The sequence below is a fragment of the Crocuta crocuta genome, unplaced genomic scaffold (assembly GCF_008692635.1).
Source record: "Crocuta crocuta isolate KB4526 unplaced genomic scaffold, BGI_CrCroc_1.0 scaffold78, whole genome shotgun sequence".
Classification (NCBI taxonomy): domain Eukaryota; kingdom Metazoa; phylum Chordata; class Mammalia; order Carnivora; family Hyaenidae; genus Crocuta; species Crocuta crocuta.
The window spans coordinates 3,322,261-3,342,507 of record NW_027532617.1 but is presented as its reverse complement, the minus strand read 5'-3'; the positions used below and the strand labels follow the sequence as shown (position 1 = coordinate 3,342,507).

At 36.3% G+C, this 20,247-nt stretch overlaps 1 long non-coding RNA gene across 1 annotated transcript in view; it reads right to left on the bottom strand.

The window, feature by feature from the left end:
• Positions 1-2,185: 2,185 nt before the first annotated feature.
• LOC144245207 (uncharacterized) overlaps positions 2,186-20,247 on the bottom strand; it is a 331,942-nt gene continuing 313,880 nt past the window's right edge. Inside the window, exons 3-4 of the long non-coding RNA XR_013339199.1 lie at positions 18,929-18,993; positions 2,186-2,246 (exon numbers count right to left, since the gene is read on the bottom strand). This is a non-coding gene — a long non-coding RNA (uncharacterized LOC144245207). The remainder of the gene's footprint in view (positions 2,247-18,928; positions 18,994-20,247) is intronic.

Here is a 20,247-nt window from a genome sequence, read left to right as displayed (position 1 = left end):
ACATGGATGGAGCTAGAGAGCATAATGCTAAGTAAACTAAGTCAGACAGAAAAAGACAAACACCTTATGATTTTACTCACTTGTGGAATTTAAGAAACAAAACAAATAGGCAAAGGGGGAAAAATGGACAGACAGGCAAACCAAGAAACAGAATCTTTTTTTTTTTTAAATTTAAAAAAAAAAATTTTTTTTTAAATGTTTTATTTATTTCTAGGAGAGAGAGAGAGAGACAGCGTGAGCAGGGGAGGGTCAGAGAGAGAGGGAGTCACAGACTCTGAAACAGGCTCCTGGCTCTGAGCTGGCAGTCAGCACAGAGCCCGACGCGGGGCTCGAACCCACGAACCGCGAGATCATGACCCAAGCGAAAGTCGGACGCTTAACCGACTAAGCCACCCAGGCGCCCCGAGAAACAGAATCTTAACTATAGAGAACAAACTGATAGTTACCAGAACGGAGCTGGGTGGGGAGAAGGGTCGTATAGGTGACAGGATTAAGGAATATACTTGGTGCGATGAGCACTGGGAGTTGTATGGAATTGTTGAATTTCTATATTGTACACCTGAAGCTAATATAACACTGTATGTTTACTAATATAAATTTAAATAAAAAAAATTTTAAAGCAGACACTTTGGAGTAGGCCATATGAATGTGTGAATCCAAGATCCAATATTTATAAATGTATATGCTATTAAGCATATTAAAAATTTACACATACTCCTGTTTTCTCATTTGTTGATAAGAAAATAATTCCTAACCTACACAGCAAATTTAAGAACTCTATATGGGAGCAAGCCTGCATTCCGCAAGCAGCACGCCCACTATTAGGGTTAGGTTCACTGAGTGACTGTGCAGAACAAGGATCTGCACATAGGAAGCCAGGAAAACCTAAGACTGACACAGTCTGCTCTGTCACTCCCGGGCAGGGCTTTGCGGGATGTCTCCTCATCAGGAGCAAAGTCAGAATCTGAACCTGAGTTCCTGACATCGAAACGTGGCTCTGTCTCTTGCCAGCTGTGTGGCCTTTGGAAATTCACTTATTGAAGCCTTAGTTTACTCATCTTTAAAACAGGTTTAACAGTAACATCTGACTTAAAGAGCTGCTTTGAGAGTTAAATGAATTAACGTATGTAAAACACTTAGAACAGCAGCTGGCACATGAGAAATGCGGGAACACATTAAACTTAGGAGAAGGAAAGAGTAAATTGAGGTAAATGAGGATAGGCTAGAAGCCTTGGTTAAGAGAGAATACAGGTTGAGTGTGAATTGAAATGGAATTGAAAGGGATGAAATATAAGAGGAGACAAGGCAGAAAGGAAGCGTGGCAGATGAACATAATTTTTTTTTTAAAAAAAGGAGAAACAAGTATGAAGTTTCATTTTAAGACTGGCTCAAATATTTTAATTATATAATCTGAGGCCAGACTGGGTACAAGTCATGGGAACCCAAATAATAAAACAGAATTCATTGCTCTGAAAATTATGTTAAAAAAATCAAACAATTTTGTCATTTTTACCCCATACATCTTGTTTTAGCTCAATCATGTTAACAGATTTTTCTGGAGGGAGGGAAAAAAATGGTTTTATGCTCTTACTGGCACCTGTGATTAAAATGTCTGCTATGAACTTAAAATTTGAAAAATAACCAGAAATTTAAAACTTCATTAATTTTTATTCCTTCACAAAAACATGGTGATAAATATATAATACTAGTATGGTTTTGGGCACTGCCTTGATTTGCGCTAAGGCACAGACAGTTTTACTTGCCATTGTTTCCATACTATCAATGCAAATGTCAACACAGTGCAAAGACAAATGATATTTTAGTCTTTACTCTTACAAAAATTCTTTTGACCTCACATACCCATTAAAGGGGTCTGTGCTTTAAAAACCACTTTCCTGCATTTTAAAAGTGAAAAAAATATAATATTCCAGAAAAGGAAAAAAAATAGTTTGGCGTCAAAAACTCAAATAGCTTGCCTGTGACAGAATCAAGACAAAAATCTGTATCGCTAATTGTAACTGAGAAGTCTATCTGTAGCACTGTGCTATCTCATTTGTTTACAAAGAAATCTTGTATTTGTCTGGGAACACTGTTGAAGGATCAAAACTTTGAACATTTTAAATCCCAAGTCATTTTTAAGGTTCTGATAATAAGTCTTTTCCCCAATAGTTCTACTCACTGCTTTATTCTTTTCTGTAACATGAGTTTACCATTCTGGAAACAGACATGCAACTCTATAGGTATGGCTAGAGAAGAAAAAAAGCAATTCAGTTAATCTAGAAAGTTAGGTTGTTTGTTGTGAGTTTACTAAGACTCATAGTTAATTTTTATTTTTACTTACCAATTACTTATTTTATTATAATTAGACACTGCTCTTCCAACAACGAAATGTAATAATGATTTTACAAGATATGCTTTTACTTTTCAAAATTGTTCTCAAAGTGTTTACTAATATTTCAGAAATAAAAATGTTTCTATGAAGTGACTAAGCTCAAACATGGGAGACATTATGTCAATTAAAGCAAGCCATTTTAAGCTTAGATTCAGGCAGGAATTAATATAAAAGTAAATATTCCCTATTTCAATGTTAAAACTTAACTAACACCATTATTTTGATACCGTAACTACTCATTTCACCAAAAAATAGGATTAAGAGCCATAGATTTTTACCTTTACTTAAAGAAAACTAATCCTTATCTTTCTATATTTTCTATAACCTTAAATGTGAATATAAATCATTAATATCTTCATGAACCACATAATTCACCTTCATTTTAATTTTTTAATATTTGTTTATTGAGAGAAAGACAGAGCATGAGCAGGGGTTGAGCTGTAAGCACAAAGCCTGACATGGGGCTAGAATTCACGAACTGTGAGATCATGACCTGAGCTGACATTGGATGCTTAACTGACTGAGCCACCCTGGTGCTCCCTAATTCACATTCATTTTTAAATGTTAATTTTAAGCTAAAATTATTTATGTATTGGTCTAGTGGTAGTAGAGTTGCTGAGGTCTTGCTTGTGATCTTGAATGATTGGATTAACTGTGATAATGTTGTTGATCCCACAATCTGAGTTCTTACTTGATACTTGTGAAGGTTTTTCCTCGCATACTTGATATGTGTGAAGGTTTCTATTTTTTCAAACACAATGTAAGTTCCCAGTATCCCCTCTAACATTGAACATGACCTTATCTTTTGTCAGGCATTAGAATCAATTCTGGATTTGCACTGGCTTCATCTTGCCAAATTATGATTTATAAAAGAAAGCGAAAATGGCAAATCCTGGGCTAATACTGTGACACTCAATGCTATTTAAGCTGGCATGTTGTCACTAAAATAATTTTATCAGTACACAGAAACTTCTGCAGTAGTCTCTTTTAGAATCAATGCCCAGCAGTATACACTGAAGTAGTTACTCTCAGTAACTAGAAGCAGGAATCGCCAGAATGCAATTTGAAGCCGCATGTGAACTTGGTAGCCCTGTAATTACAAGTTTGGGAAGTAAAATTCTGCATTCAAGTATAATCACTAAGTTTTGTTCAGAGCCAATAATTTCATGAATAAAGCTTAAGTAATGGTCAAAGCCAATGGTTTCCAAAGATGATAGTTAAATTATGATCACAGTCAAAGATTTGGAAATGAGGAAATTTCTGATTGTGTTTACTTTCATGTGTCAACCTTACTGGATCATGAGATACCCAGATATTTGGTCAAATTTTATTCTGAATGTTTCTATAAGAGTGTTTTTGGAACCGATTAACATTTTAATTGATAGACTGAGTAAAACGTATTGTCCTGTCTGAAGAGGGTGGCCCTTTTCCAATCAACTAAAGGCCTGAATAGAAAAAAAAAAAAGCCTGAGTAACAGGGAACTATACGTCTATATATCTATATCTATGTCCGTCTATATGTATATATCTGTATCTACACCTATCTATCTGAGAAAGAGAAAGAGAGAGAAATATTGAGTGCCAGGTACAGTGGTCGTATACACCTCAAAATTAAAATTTAATATGAATTTATTGATGGGACGTTACTCTTATTTATGTTACCAGCACAATTAGCAATAATTTTTCCTTTATTTGAATTACATTACTATAACCCTTGGAATTCATATATGGTCATGGCTACACTTAGGAGCAATCTAAAATTCATTTATATAGGTCAAGAAAAAAATTATTGCTCGTATCCAAATTAGGCATCACAGTGTGACTGCTAAAATATATCTATATATGTGGATATACAGGGGTCTGTATATATACATACAGATATATTCTGATGACTTGGAGTTCTTTACAATATAAACAAAAGTTTAGGTTGTATTGCCTGTGATAGATCTGAGGAATTCATTCAGTAAAAGAAGCCAGTACTAGAGTCTAGGCAATATAATAAGAAGAGAAACTATCAATTTAAATTCTTGAAGTCATGTATAATTTGGATTGCATTTCAGTCCAATTTAGTAAAACTACAATTTTACCTTCTAAACTCTTTTATTTTATTTTCTTATGAAACACTTCGGTATTTTGAAAGTAAAATTGATCTATTTTTCAGTGATACCGCATCACTATTACTTTAACCTTTAGTTTTCTAAATATAAAATATCTCATCTTAAATATTCTAACATAAGGGCATAAAAAATGACACACAAATCCACCATTAGAAACAGTTATTGCCATATTTAAATGCTGTCTTCTACATGTTCCTCTCAGTTTCCTTACACAATGGCAATATAGCATGTTATGATATCTGTTCCCAGATCCTTGATTATGGTGCCATAAACACAAGTCATGTACTGATGATACATAAGCTTACTAACCATCAGTTTTAATTGCTATACAACATACTGCTAAGTAGGTACACCATAATTTTAAATTTAATTTCACATTTTCAAATAGAGATTGACCTCTTTGAAAAAGATTCTGTATGAAAGGGAAATGGAAGGAGGAACATAAAAGTTATGAAATAAGTTAGAATATTAATTTATATTACCTGATTTCTTTGGCATAAGATGTATGACAAAACAAGTGAGATATAAATAAGTGAACAACACTCATCACATGACAAATTCTCTTTGTGTGAAATATAGCTGTATGGATTTAATGGCAGTCAGTTCTTTTTTGTTAATTCAATTAGACTCAGAATAAAGTGAAAAATGATGAGGGCCATATATCTGTTTATTCAGAGTACCAACTAAATTTAAAATAAAAATATTGAGCTATTTGCCACTAAGCACTTCTCCCAGGGGGAGGAAATGAAAAAGAATCAGCTGACCTTGCCCTGAAAGCTAGATATGCAAGAAAAATACATCTACATCCATACACCTACATTCACTCAGATGGAAACTCTCATAATTAAAGATGAAGTAATTAGTGTATTATGTATGGCCCAGATCATAATATTGGCTTTCAGAAGAGGAAGAAGAAATTCCCAACTTGCATGTGGCATTTAGCAAATGTGAGGAGTTACAGAAATGATATTTTATACTCAGTCTTTGAGATTTTGAAAAATTTGGACATGGAGAGAGAGAATATTGAGGGGACAGGTAATTTTAGACAGAAAAAAAGATTAAATATAGAAACGAAGAAAATCTCAGGGGACATAGGTTGGTCAGTTCACAAAAGTTAATAAAAGAAAAAAGAGCAGTGTGCTTTACTAGTATGAAAAAAATGTCGATTCTAAGAACTTCTTGGATGAAGAAAAAGAAAGAAGGAATGAATACATTCATGAATGAATGAAGAAAAATATAAGCTGGGAGAGAATAAAATAGGGATGTTCAGGAGTCATGAGGAAGCAAGATAAGACATGAGAGGTGGTATCTCCAATGCAATGGGCACTGAGAGTAAATCCCCAATTCCTTCATCAGCTAGTAACTTCAGCAATAGAAATTACAGGTCTTTTTTAATGTTTATCTTCTGCTTACTCAACTGTCTGGCACATAGTAAAAGCTTAGTATTTATTGAATGAGAATGGGACTCAATAGCAATGTATCAGAGCTTTTCAGATATCTACTAATTAGAAGAAGAAACGAGGAAAAATGTAATGAAGGAACACAAATTGCAGGAAAAGACAATGAGGATAAAGCAGTTTTATGTGAATTTTAGGAAAAGAGAGGTAGAACATTGTGTGAAGTCTTTCAGAAAGAGACCAAAGTTAAAACCCTTATATTTATCTAGAAGGTTGTTTTTACTGATGTATACAGCTACGTGGTTTCCACAGGATGATGATGACCAGGAGAATCAATAGGATCAACAGGTATCAGTGATATTTCATAAATACAGATTTTCATGTGAAAAAATATGATACAAATAATATAAACATATTTATTTTACCATCATGGAATTACAGATTAGAATTAGCAGACTGAGTGAAGATGCTTGTAGATTATGGGCAGGGGAAGGGGCTGACTTTAAATTTTGGGTTATGATGCTGGTGGCAGGGCGTTTTATACAATTTTAAGATTCCTTTGCAGGTAGGACACAGCACAATGGTACTTGGATAGAAGAAAGGCAGAACTCCATTACTCACAGCTCCAAAGAGAGAGAGAGAGAGCTACCACCCTGGAGTACACCCACAGAGGCTTCTACCCAGGGGTAGGGCAGCAGCAAGCAGGATTGTAAGGGGCAGGATAGGTATGGCAAGTAGGGTGGTGTTAGCTAGGTTTCTCAGGATCCCTGTGGACTGGCTAATTGTAATAATTTCTCTAGTTGCTACACATGGGGTTGTCCCTAGTTGTCTGGTAACTGGTCTCAGGAAGATCCAGGCTGGTACATAGTGGCCTAGAGTGTCAGAGTAAAGTTGCTGGAATGCAGACTTCATAAGCTGATCAGGAAGAGCCCTGACTAGCCCCTAACTGGGACTTCAAAACTGAGTCAGGACAACATTCAAAAACCAAAACAAAACACTATTTTACACAGGGGCTGCATAAGAATCACAGGTTATATTGGAGGAGGTGGGTAGAATTGTCTCATGTGCTATGGATTACAGGGAATGGGTCTGTACCTTAGTTTTGGTTTAAATGTGAAAGGAGATTTCTTGTGAACTATAGTTTATAAATGACAGAGAAGAGTTGACTTCAGACCCTTGAGCTGAGGTTAAAAAAGGAGATGGCTGAAGTTTCCTGAGAGGAGTCTCTCTTTAGAGGCCATTTGCTTAAAGGGAAGGAATTCCAGTCTTGGATCAAATCTTTCTCACATTGGAAATCATCAAACTTGTAGGGAGACGTGTCATCTGGGAATGACTAGACATAGTTTTATGGTGACTGGTCAGAGAACAATGGGGTACCCAGCCCAGCATGGGCTATTTGAAAAGTACTTAGGAGACTCTTCGGGGTCTCTGCTCTTGAGCAGTTTACAACTTGGTTCCATATTGTCATAAAACCCTTGATGGCAACTGTCCTGGTGGAAGCTTTTCCCTAAGCTCTATAAAATCTACTTTATAGTTCCTTGAAACTGCCCCATGTAATATTAATTATTGGCCTATAATTTTCTTTTTCTTTCCTAAGAGCTCCACACAGTTAAAGCAATTTTAATAGTATTGTTTCTCTGACAAGTCTTACAGATATTTTATGGAAGTTAATATTGGTTCTCTGAAAATCACCTAAACTCCATTCAAAAATAAATAAAAGAGTGTCTTCTTTCTTGATATTCTTCTATAGCTCTTCTTAATGATAGTGAATTGTAGCTTCTTAATGTATTTTGCCAGGAAAGCACCTACTTGCTTGTCCTGATGGTTCCATTATGGAATGGTAACCTTAAAGTGTTACTACTGATAGTCTAAAGACACTGGTCACTTTGAGGACACCTTAGATTTAGAGCTCAGCAAGGAAAAAAAAAAAACAAAACTATGCCATGCAATCTATTCAAATAGATTAAAATGGTTCCTGATAATGGTTTTTGAATCAAGATTTCTTCTCTGTTCTGCCTCATGATTTATCTGAGTTAGAGAAATATAGCATTGTATTATGAAAACTATAAGACATTGCCACATGTAAAGAGAATGTATTTATAATTCATGGAATGGTCCAATAATTGTCTAAGAACACGGTTGGTAGTTACTCTGTTTAGGAGAGGCTAATGAATTGGTTTGGGGAAGGACATTTTATGAAAGTACTTATCTTTAGTCATGAATAATAAAACAGCCCATCTCCCAAACTTACTGGATAGGGATGCAAAGGACTCAAATTCCAGTGTGGGATATGACAGCTAGTTGAGAGACATCTGAGTTTAGAGGTAAAACTAAGGATATCTCAGTTTGCATGAATATAGCATCTTTCCTGGTATTTATACCACCCACTGTCTGTCATAATGAATCAAGCTCCAATTAGATTCTGTTAATTTCAAAATACAAATATTAGAGCTCACTCATTATTTTTTCTAGTCAAAGAGAAACAGGAGAGGAGGAGAAACACTGCATTTATAGATAAGATTGTTGCTGAGGAAACCATTCAGTTGGACTCTTCCTCCATGGCCTGCCTGCCTTACTTCATATGTATTCCACAAATAGTAACCCTATGGCTTGCTTTCAAGTTCAAATTGGAAATTATGATAAGGGTCTTAAAATAGTTTTTAGAATGTGAATATTATCTGATTTCATTTACATCACAGTCCTTACCTACTGTTGAGCTAGTTATTTATTTATAAGAATCTACTGGCCCAGATTCTAAGAAAGGTAAGCAAATTTATAAACCTGTGAGGCTTTGCTCCAAGACAGCCTTGCTATTTTCATCAAAAATCAGAGATTTTACTAAAAAAAAACACACACACACAACAAAACCCTAAAACCTTTTCCCTCCCATAATCAGCATGTTCCACATGCTCTGTCATTCACCCTGAGTCAGTGATGAAGGTCTGTGGTCAGTGCAGGGCAGTTCAACCTCTCCCTCTTTCTATCCCTGATTCCTTTGTCTCTCATGGCTGTCGTTCCTCTGAGGACTTCCCCCAAAGTCTTCTACACAGAGAGTTCTAAGGTGGTGCATCCCCACAAAGACTAGTCACTGGATGAAAGCTACCATCAGAAAGGGAGAATAGTCTTGGGCAATGCAACTTTTTGGCTGAGAGTAATTCCTGGCTACAGCTTTTAACCCTCCTAACCAGTATCTCTTTCTCAGCCCTGAATAGAAAAAGGGTGGCTGGGACTGACTTTTTGGTGTGTCAACCATGACTATTTCATCAAATATTAAGGTACAGGTTGCTGTGAAGATATTTTGCAGATGTGCATAAAGTTCATAATTAGCTGACTTTAAGGATGATTATCCTCAGTATTTTGGGTGGGCCTGATTCAATTACTTGAAAGGCCTTAAAAAACAGAGCCAAGGGCTCCCTAAAGAAGAAGAAATCCCACATGGGGACAGCAGCTTCAGCCTGTGCCCAAGATTCCCAGTCTTCTCTTCCTGACAGTCTGCCCTGCAGATAATGGGTCTTTCCTAGCCAGCTCTTACAATCATGGAAGCCAATTTCCTGAAGAAATCTCTTAGGACAGATTTCTTACTGGTCATATTTCTTTGGTTGAGGTTTGCCTGACAGAGCGGCAAACCGTAACATGTATTCCCAATACTAGTTCTATCTCCTGATGATAGTTAGAGTGGTTTTCCTATGCCAGGATGGTGACTCTTGTTCTTCCCTTCCCTAAAGGTCTCTTTGCATAAGGAGTCTAACATAAGTGTGTGAGTTCCATAGACTGTGGTTAAGGGTCTCTTGTTCTGTCTCTAGAGTATGCCCATTTTGGGTACAGATCCTAGAACTATAGAAGAATGAACAGAGATTTCCTAAGTGGGTCACTGGGAGTGAAGATAAGTGAGAGAATCCCTAATCTACTCCCTGAACATAGATACTACTATGGAGACATGGCATATTGGAGATACCATATAATAAATGCTGATTCAGGCTGTATTATACATCCTGGGATATAGCTCTTCATCCTCTCAGATGCCATTTCCAAGACAGCATCTTACCTGTACCTGTAAATAATAATTCTATTGCTCTATCAGGATGGCAGCTTTTGGGTGGTCCAGTATGTGCAGACAGAACCAGTGGATACTCTGGTCATGTATCTACTGCCACACCTCTTTTAGTATAACATGGATCCCTTGGTCTGATGTGAGGTTTTGTGGTACCATGTATTTGCAGATCAAACATGTTTAAAGCTGTCTAAGGGGACTGCTGCTTAAGGTCTGGGCGTGGGGTGGAACAGGAAAAGCAGACAAAAACCTATGCCAAAATAGTCAAGATGAATTGTTGACACTTCAGGGTGAAATGATCTAATTTAATCAACTTGTCACAACATAACTGGTTGGCTTCCTAAAGGAATGGGCCATTACAAGAGTATAGCATTGTTCCTTCTTGTTGAAAGTTCGGATGTTTAGCAGCAGAGCTAGAGAAATCTCGGGGCAGGTGTGGAAGCACATATGAATGGACCTGTGCATAGTTTCCTTTTGTGTGTGTGTATGAGAGAGCGAGCATGCATGTGAGTGAGGGAGACAGGCAGACGGAGGGAGTAAGGAGGGAAGGAGTAGAGAGAGTGAGAAAGAGAGAGAGATTGAATCTTAAGCAAGCTCCGTGATCAGCACTGAGCTGTATGCAGGACTGGATCCCACAATCCTGGGATCAAGACCTGAGTCGAGGTAAGGTCAGCTACCCACGTACCCCACAGCCTCCATTCGTGGCTTACACACACTCATTCTTGTGCTCACAGACCATGGCTAACATGTTCATAAGCCTTGTGTGTGACCACTGGAGTGGCAGATAAAGAGGCTGTCTGAAGTCAACTTGTTGAGATATTTAATTTACTTCAGTATAAAATGCCTTTTCCATGGTAGATGCTCTTGTTTTTGAAACCTACCACCACTGTCCCGTCCATGTGATTCTTTCCTAAAACTTTGCCCGCATCCTTCTAGTCTTTCTCCTTCCAAGTTCTTGAGTAACCAGACAAACCACAGAGCACTATGAGTCTTCATATATTCTTATCTGTGAATAGTTCTTTTCCCTCCACAAATTGAATAATCAGGTTCACTGACCAAAATTCTGCCTATTAGGGTAATATTCCCTAAACCCTGCCTTTCAAAACCATCCATGAGTAAGTATGAAGTGCAGCCACAGTCTTCTTTTCAGCTTCTACTCACATACTGAGCTGGACCTTCATGATCCAGCTCTCTGGATCTCTTCTATAAGCTGCTCATAAAAGAACCCTCCTCCAAAATGGTATGTGAGTGAACCAAAGGAGAGTCACAGGCGTAACTGTGGTAGATAACAGAGGAGTTCAAGCCAGGTAGTCATGCAACTTATGTGTGTTCTTTGGCTGTGTTTGACCTTCATTCTGGATGCACTACTTCCCTCTTATGAAGGATCCTATTGGGTTTGCTCAACTTATAATTCAGTGAGTCTGACAGAATCCATCCCATGATGGCCATTTCAGCTGCATGGCCTATTGATGTCTAATGGCCAGGCACTCCATCTCCATCAGAGCCCAGCCAAAGCTACAAACTATTTTCTGTCTGGTCTAAAATGATCTGTTATAGACTGTCCTGGAGCAGGACAGAATCCTAGAAGTTTACATTGGGGTTCTTCTACTGGTGCTTCCCATAAATTCCCCAATATGTTTTTCCCTGTAACAAATATCTTGCAAACTTTTCAGGAGACCAAGTAATATGGCCCAGGAGGCAGAGTGTCCTGCATCACAGTCTGGGTATGCTTTAGAGCCCTATTTACACTCAAAGCAGGCAGTCTTCTATATTACTCAGTGAATGGGGTTGGGCATGATTCCAAAGGGTAGGATTTCATGCTATGGTGCTTTATTTTAAAGAGGATACTCTGTAAAGTCTCAGACCACTGGGTACCTAAAACATTCCCTGATATGACAGGCCTCTGAATCTTAATATTTATGAAAACCAACCACAGACCTAGAGTGCATGTTTCATCAAGTTCTCCACTCTACTTGCTACACTTCTCATAAAGCATTTCTGCAGCTCTGTGGATCTGACACCCAAGCTGCCACTCTGTCCTTGCCATTTATTTTTGTGATACCACTAACTGCTTCTGTCAGTTAAACATCACCACCTGGCTTCCATTATTTTGCAATCGTATGATCCTTATTGTTATCAGGAAGCCCACTCCTGTAACAGCATCTTCTGTCATTAGTCCTGGCCTCAAGAAAAGTTTCTGGAGATGTTTCTGAAGAGTATCTGTGTCCCTTTCACCAATGATCCAGTATCACTTTGGTAACTAGAATGTCTTCTGGATTCCTCCATGGTTCATAATCATTTGCTCTATGTAATACTAGGGCATGTATAGTATGCCCATCTCTCTGAGTCTCTTGATCATTTATTCTCCTGTCTACCATGGAAGTTCTGAAATTTCTATTTCACTTTGTGTTGGTCTTTGTTTTCCCCAAAACTCTAAGACCATGCCAGCAATATTTTAATGCCATCTTTCAAAGCCCTCTCCAGAATGATAAATTATGTATCCAGAAAAGTGTTCCCATGTAAATGCACTCTCCTTTATCCAACTTTATGTTCCAACCCATCTCCCTATGCTCTGACACCCTAAGATCTAGTCCCTTAGTCAGTGCACAGTCACTGCATGACCAACCACTGCACAGTCAGCCAGTGCATGGTCAGCCAAGCCATCTAGTCACTCTCTGTGCTTGACTGTATATATTGCCAAAATCATGCACTCCTTCAAGATAAAGTCCCTCTTGTCTCTTAACAAAGGATTTCCCTAATCACGTTATATTATGTCTTAATTTGGTGTTCTGTTCTAGTTTTTGTGGTGGCCAGGGGAAAAGATCATGAGTGGGACACAAATTACTGGCACTGTGATGTACCAGAACTGTCTTGCTCCAGCTTGTAGGAGATAGTTGTTAAACATTCCAGGACTTTTGTGAGCCAACTGTTAAATTGTTGTTAGCCCAAAATGTATCACAGTGTATTTACATCATGCATTTTAGCAAATGCAACAAATCAGGGCTCTGCTCATTTGTTTATCAGATTCTCTTCTCAGGTGGTAGTTAAACACTGACCAGAATACCACTGGGATTAATCATATTTTAGCAACAGGAAGTGGGTGACTTTGACAGTCTCAGGGTTTGAGAAAATCTGAAGGTTTCAGATTTTTAGTGTATTCACCGAGATGCCCTCACCCAGTGTCTCAGTGTTCCATTACTTCCCAGTCATGTCTCTGACCTTGGTGTCTCTAATATTTGGAGGTTGATAATTCAACCTCTTTTGTAGCTCTACAACTATAAATAAGTCCTCGACCTCTTCTGAAGCTTTCCTGTCCATTGGCTAAAGGAGATAAAAATATCTTTATTGGAAAGACTGGAAGGCCAAGAGTTTTAAACCGATGACTAATCATCCTCAACGTTTCACTTTCTTTCTCTAATGTGTCCATTGCCCTAGCAACAGTTACATAGTCCTCATAATTACTACTTTCGGTATTTCTCAGTTGCCTGAGATATTATACCTACCAGTGCATTTCCTTTCATCATTGCCTTACCCAAGTTCACCACAATTAAAAGTTTAACATTTCATTTTCCTAATTACCACCCAGCTTCAAAGTGTCATATTAGGGTCTGCTTCTTACAACCACTTTTGGGCACCAAATCATTGATTTCTCAGGGAAATAGACTTGAGATTCTGAGATGTGCATGCAGCATGTTTACTGGGGATATTAGGGTGTTATCTGTAGGATAACCAACCACGTGAGGGAGTGAGGAGAGCAGGGTTTGGCAAACGTCAAGGTTGAACTACATGCATTTGTAATAGTGACCTCAGTCAATCCTATGGGGAGCTCTGAAACAGGTGGCCCTACAGAATGGTCCTCCATTAAGCAATGATCTAAGACTTTGCACTGCCTCAATCAATCAGTTAGTATATGAGAATGGCTTTCCCAGTAAGGGGCTCTGAACTGATAAATCAGTAGCCAACACCCTTGGCAGCTGGAAACCTGAGTTGTGAAGTGGTATTCAGGTGGCTGTCCTCAACATCCACTACCAAACAAGTAATCAAAATGACATTAATTTTGGAATCTGTTTTCATAATACTGTGTCCTTTGTCCTTTATATTTATTTATAAGAGGGGTTTTGAGACTGCAAACTGATGAGATTTTAAAACAACATTTCCCTTTTAAAACTCAAAAGATCTTCAACTTCATTAGTTTGAAAAGATAAAGAAAAGGGAGACTAAAGAAATCAGTCTCTCTTGGTATCCCAGGGTAAAAGTAATAGGATCTTGCAATATGCCTGTTCTTCTGAATGAAGTGAAAAAGCCAGAGGCTGCTTCATGTAAATCTAAGCAGAACACAGTTCCGAATGAAGTATTTGGCATGTATTAACTATAAGGAGAAATGGAATTGTAAGCTCATACTGGCCAATATATTTCCCCTACTTAAGTAGGTCAGATTAGCCATGGAAATAACAACTCTGAATAGACTTCAAACTACTAACATAATTAATATTTTTGCTATAATTTCAATAGTTATAAATCTCTGAACAGAACTCATTTCCCCAGCAACATTTTTGCAAATCATGCGGCAGCTTGTCAGAAATTTTTGATCACTAAAACATCAAAATAAGATTTACTAATTTTATTGAGATGAAGAATTCTTTAGAAATTCTAAGCTTTTCTCTCCCCAAATCCAACATTTTCTATCTTGCCATTTACTTATGGTTAGACTTACATGAGTATTTAAAGAAAAAAAGAGCTCCTGCTGCTGTCTGATATGTGAGTAGAAAAAAGATCATTCATGTATTTCTTATTGTATAATCTTGTATGTGAAAAGTATTGATATGAGGAAAATGCTATTTAGTTTCATATGAAATGTTATCAATGATCAAAATATGATGAAATCATTTAGAAAGGTATATGTTGTAAGAAAATTCACTTGTAGCAAGCAGAAGGTTAACAAATCTGTAGATTTAGAGACTCTTCCTAAGTTTCTAATGAGGAAAGGACAGGAGAAACAGATGGGTAACTGAAAATTATGTAATGAAGAGAAAGGTTTTTGTTTCCTTCCCTCTTTCCTTCTTCATTCCTCTCTTCCTCATTTTCTTCCTTCCCCCCTTCCTTCCTTTTTTTTATGCAAACACACTTACATATTCAATCCTCTTTCAAAGACAGAGAATGATTCCTCTTACAAATAGATTACTATACTTTTCAGTTTCATATATATAATACAAACACACATAGTATCAAAGGTATTAATAAACCAGTGTAAGTGCAATAATAATTTATCTACCTATGATAAACAATGGCTTATTGGAATAAGTCTATAAAATTTTCGGTTCACTGGCAGAACAAAGAAAAGAGGAATTTTTTAAAAAACCTTTTCAAAGGATGATGTAGAGACAGGGGAAAGAAACTGGAAACCTAGAACACATAAAGAATTTAGGTGTGAATTATTACAACAAAATTTAGCACACGATGCCTGAGATATTTCAGTGCTAAACCTGAGAGCTGCTGACTTGCCCGGTTGAGACTACAGACATGCATGGAGAATTATACTCCCGAAAATGGTTTATTGAGTAAATAGAGGGTAAGCTCACCCTCTAAGGAGGCTGCAAGTGATTAGGAATGGGGAGGTGGGCAGATGCAGGCAAATGAGCAGGTAGGTTCAGAAGGTAACATGTGTTCATGTCACATAATCTGTGCTCCTTCTATAAAAGTGAAACAATGCCACGTGACCATTAGAGAGAGAAGACAGAGAGAGGCTGCAGAGGACTTGAGGAAACAATGAACATTTGGAATAACTGTTGAAAAGAATGGAGAAGAAACTGACTCTTTAATTATCAAAATAAAAATAATCGGTAATGTGGAGGATAAATCCATGTTTGGCTACTATAAATGTATACTGAAAGCTATCCTTCCTGATACTTTTTTTTTCTTGGAAAAGTGCTCAGCAACCGTTGTTTAATGCAGAGTACATGCTTTGTTATAGGGATGCAGCAGTGGAGAATTTCTGACAAGTACAGAGACTGAAATTACAGGTAAGAAATCAATTAATGCTACATTAATTCAGTTTGGAAAAGGACTAAGTAAGTTAAGAAATGAGCGACACTCATATGGAGAATCTAAGAACTTCAAATGGCCTCTAAACATTCAAGTTAATTTTTTACTTTAGTTTTAGTATAAGGTGTTGAAATATACCATTAGTTCATGGTATATATGTATTCTAATGACCTATTAACTTAAATATTCACTCTACCACATCATTGTATTCCCTGACCAGTCTAGATAAACAGTAGTTTGATTTATGCCTCTGCTCAGATACATATTTCAGAACCCATTTAAATCCAAATAAAATCCTAAGTTTCTTTCCATTATGAGAGTCATGGGAACTCTTGAGATTTACAATACTTTACACATACCAGAGGGCAATTAGTGAGAAGGCAAAGCAATTGAAAGATGATCTACATTTAAATACCAAATACAATTACTGCCGAATTCTGTTTGAATTTATTCCATTAATTACCAGAGTCACTGTGCCCCATCTTTCAAATACTTCCTAATTCAAAGTTATTACTCTCACAAAGTTGAGTCTGATGAGACCTAATCAGGTCACAGATAGGCCAATCTTTCATGAAAATGACTGGTTTTATATATGGCCCCATCTCATGTTATTTTTCTTCTATAATACTACTAATGAATATTTGGTATATTCCAGACACAGTATACAGAATGTTGTATTTAATTTAATTTAAACCTCTATATATAAGAACTATTTTATATACTCAAATTTCACACAGGAAAACTAAGTTAGGAGAGATTAAATAACTTGTCCTAAATCATATAGCTGATAATCACTGCCCTTATCAAATGGGTCTGTTTCTAGAATCCAAGATTTTATCATTTTGCAATTCTGCTCACATCTCATCCCTTACACATACTACTTTTGTCTCCACTGGCACTTACCCTATAAGCCAAACCATAGATTTTGAACCGTAAATTTCAGACATTGATTTTTCCAAAGTTATGCAGAACAATGCCTCCACTTACTATGTTCCGTATATAGACTATTGATGTTCAGATCTTACTTCCTGTTTATTGCCTTCCTCTTTCTCTTCTAGAATTGACCTATAGATCTTTCAAGTCCTTTTTGAAAGACTTAGCATGAGCTAATCCAACTAATATCACAGAGAGAATGTTCTGGATTTTTTTAGGTCCTTTAGAACCTAATCTGTTTTGCCAGTTTCTTTAGTCAAGTCCACTCAGTTTCTCTGAGTTAAGGATAACTTCAGACATCATTCATCACTGGTACATAAAACCTTTCTTGTCAAGAATGGGATCATCGAAATAAAGAACCACTCTTATTTACCTTTATATCCTGTTGCATTGTACTTGAATATAACTGTGTCTTAAGTAAATGAAAAATCTAGGACAAACACTGTATCATGAGGAACACTGTGCCAGCAGGTATACATCAGAACTACTCTGGGATCATTGAAACATATATTCTCACAGTTTTCCTGCAACCTGATAGCACACACTGCTTAGTNAAAAAAAAAAAAAAAAAAAAAAAAAAAAAAAAAAAAGGAAAAACAAACTAACAACCCCCTCTCCCCCCAAAAAACAACCAGTTCTGGTTCTCTTCTCCAAGCATAGCATTTTTATGATTGGGTTATGTGCCATAAAATCCACTTCCAAATTTTTTTCCAAAATTATTAATTGAAGAGTAAATGAAGAAACTTTAGTAGGGAACAGAGAGTAGTTACAAGTTAAAGATTTATTAAGCTTTATTAAGGAGAGGTTAAGTCAAAGTTTTAATTCCGTTCCAAAAGACAGAACCTAGAAAGACGTTTGTTAAGAAGTCCCTAAGACCATGACTAGATATTGGAGGAGTCCTGCTTTCTCAACTACTGTGCCTTTTTTTTCTGACTAGATATCCCTGGGAAACAATGATCAGGTTGTCTATGCTCATTGATAAGCCTAACAATCTTATTGCTGCAAACATTATTGCAAAAAATAAAGGGAATTTCTTTATAATAGATCGCACTGAGAATTATCCATGGCTGCCTTCTTCATTCCCAAATGTTTACATGATATATTTAATATTTGAACTCTTTTAATAATACTAATACCATTCATTATTTATAGTGCAGAGTGCTTTTGCACATGTTATTTAAGTTAATGCTTACTTCTGTCATATTAGGCACATTAAACAAAAACAAATATTTGGAGGTATATTAAAATGCTTACGGATATTAAATTTCATTGATAAAATTTTACTTTTAGCTGGTATTTCTAATCTGCTGACCTGAAAATTAATTTACTAATATTATTTAAAGGAGGGTTCCAAAAAGTGCTTATTTTGTCAAACCCATAGATGTGATAATACTACTGTACTTCATAATAAAAAGTTCAGTTTTGTCATTAATATTTTTCATAGTATGAACAAATTCATCAAATAAAAATCTTATGTTGAAGGAGTTTAATATGATGATGTATTTGAATTATTAGGATGATATAAACTAAAATATTTTTTTAAATAAATAGGTGCAAGTTAAATAAATTTTCATAACTGGTAGCTAAAGACAAATATAACCAAGATTTATTTTATAGATAGATTGGGCAGCAAGTAAAAAGAGACTAATAATGTCTCTTGTGTTCCCTGCAGTCAATATAAGTCTGCTTCATAAGAATGCACTACATAGACTGACATGGAGAAAGGAATAGCCCTTGGGAATACTGAGAGATAAAAAGTGAGGTGAGCCAAGAACATGCATAAATAGAGAATTAATGATACATTCAATGTACATTTTATGTTGAGATTTATTTCCTACCAAGCACATTTTGTGGGATACATAGTATTATAGGTAATAACTACTAATTATTGTAATAAACTATACCAATTGCAATCCAAAATCTCAGTGACTTAATGTAAAAAAGATTTGTTTCTTGCTTACTCTCTATGTCCAGTAATGGTTTGACAAGTACTCACCCTATATGTCCAGTGGTGGTCTATGTGACTACTCAAGGAGGCAGGCTGATCAAAGTTTATCATCTCTGCAGCAGGAAACAAAGAGAAAATGGAGGAACGTAAATGGATTTTGTTTTTACTCTCACATCCAAGAAGTAAAACACAGAATGCAGTATTTATGAGAATTATAGTTTCTGTACTACATATATATAATCGGATAGATTGATCTCATTTTCACATACAAGAAAATTTTCTGAAAATTATAAAACTAGTAAATCTAGTAAATGGTGGAGCCAACACTGAAGCCCATGTCTTCTCTTAACCTCCTCAGCAGGTTAAAAAGTAATTCCAAATGCACTCTTACATGTCAACTTCCTGTGTTTAATTAGAATGTTAAAGGAAGATCTTCAAGAAAAGACTAACTTTACTAAATAAGTAGATCTGAGTCACAAATTGAATAAAGTAAAATACAAGAGAGTCTAAGAGGAATGTATACTTGGATACATACCAATGCTGTCTGATTAAAAGTTATTTTTAGTGTGAAAAAGTGGAAAACAGTTAAAAATATATTTAAATTAACATATATGCACTGTTGATTACTGTGACACTGGTCACCCAAAAAACAACATTAATTCTTCTTTCTAATCACGCTTTTCCCATTTTATTTGTTCTAATATTTGTCACATTGTAGTTATCTCCATGGTGATAAACTGTGATACTGCAAACACTAACCAAATCAGGCTGGAGGGAAAAGCTGATTATGGAACAAAGGGCTTCTTGCCCATACACAAATAACCTGGTAATCATCAATTATGAGAAACTTTAGAGGAAAATGAGATCACACTATAAAAGGGAGTCTAATGATCATATATGATATAAAAAGAAGAGGAAATTGATCAGTTAGCCTTCCAAGGGCTCTGGATATAATCAACTGAACAATCAGCTTTCACTATCGTCAGCCAGTCTTATTAGGCTACTGGCAACACTTCAGAGATATGAAAAGTAGTATAATTTTGATAGGATAGAAAAAATTGATATATTTCTGAGCACTTCCAAAAAATAAATCAGAGTATTTTAGTTTTCCTGTCTTGAATCCCATAGTGTTAATTTTGTGACCCTGTTTCATTTGATGGACTAAGGGAAATTCATGAGCATGTTTGTATGGTCATACTGCCAAATATGCGGTTACTGGGAAACTTACCTCTTTTTGAAGATTACTGTGTTCCTGTTACCTGCAGTAGAATTCTATGTACACAAAATTAAAATATATCGTGTCATATGTTAACAGATGAGCATTCTTCATTCCCTACTTTCTCCTGGAGAGTACTATGGGTGACCTG